The sequence below is a fragment of the Mus pahari genome, chromosome 4 (assembly GCF_900095145.1).
Source record: "Mus pahari chromosome 4, PAHARI_EIJ_v1.1, whole genome shotgun sequence".
In the NCBI taxonomy this organism is placed as follows: Eukaryota; Metazoa; Chordata; class Mammalia; order Rodentia; family Muridae; genus Mus; species Mus pahari.
In genome coordinates, this window is record NC_034593.1 from 23657470 (window position 1) to 23658630 (window position 1161).

Genomic DNA, 1161 nt, shown 5'->3' on the forward strand with positions numbered 1-1161 from the left:
CTTCCTTACCAATTTGTATCCCCTTGATCTCCTTTTGTTGTCGGATTGCTCTGGCTAGGACTTCAAGTACTATATTGAATAGGTAGGGAGAAAGTGGACAGNCTTGCCTAGTCCCAGATTTTAGTGGGATTGCTTCCAGTTTCTCTCCATTTACTTTGATGTTGGCTACTGGTTTGCTGTATATTGCTTCTTTGTTACACAGAAAGAAGAACAGGTAGGGGCTGCAGCTGTTTTTTGTTTGTTTGTTTGTTGTTTTTCCACAGGAAGGTTGAATGAGGAAGGGTATGCAGAGCCAGGCACGGTAAATGTGTCTGTTCTATTGCACTTGGCGGCAGGATTTGTTGGAGATCTCAGCTGGGCTTCTCCAGGACAGATGACAGTTGCTACAGGACTTCACTCTTTTCTGAAGACAGCAGTGTCCTGGGCTGCCATGTCGCCTGGGCTTATTAGGAGTGTTTATTAGGATGACAAACAATGGGGATGGGGTTTGAAGACTCCTGAGGAGTCCAACAAAACGGGTGAAGTAGTTCAAATCCCAGCAACCACATGGTGGCTCATAACCATCCATAGCAAGATCTGATGCCCTCTTCTGTAGTGTCTGAAGACAGCTACATATAATAAATAAATAAATCTTTTTAAAAAAAGAAAAAAAGAAAAAAACAACAACCCTGAAGCAGCAGAGATCCAGTGCCTGTAGGGAAGTGAGCCTTTTGTTCCCACACTTGGGCTTTCAGATTTTTAAGGAATATGAAAACAAAACTATCATTCTATATGTGTCACCCAACAGGAAGGCCATATATGCTTTTCTTTAGCTGGCACCAAGAAGATATATCATTCTTGTATGTACACGATGTACATACACACACACATGCTTGTACACACACTAATGTACAGACACATATAGACACAGATACACACACAGGCACATGCACATACACATGCTCATGCATGCACACACATGAGTGTATAGAAACAGACACACACGTTCACATACACAGGCACACACACACACACACACACACATGTTTGAATGCACACCCGCACACGCACACTCACAGTCTCAGTACTCAAGTCAATGCTCATTCCTGACAAAGCCTGTCATCCTAGCACAAGAGGATTAGGAGTTCCAGGCCTAACCTGGGCTACATAAGACCCTACGTC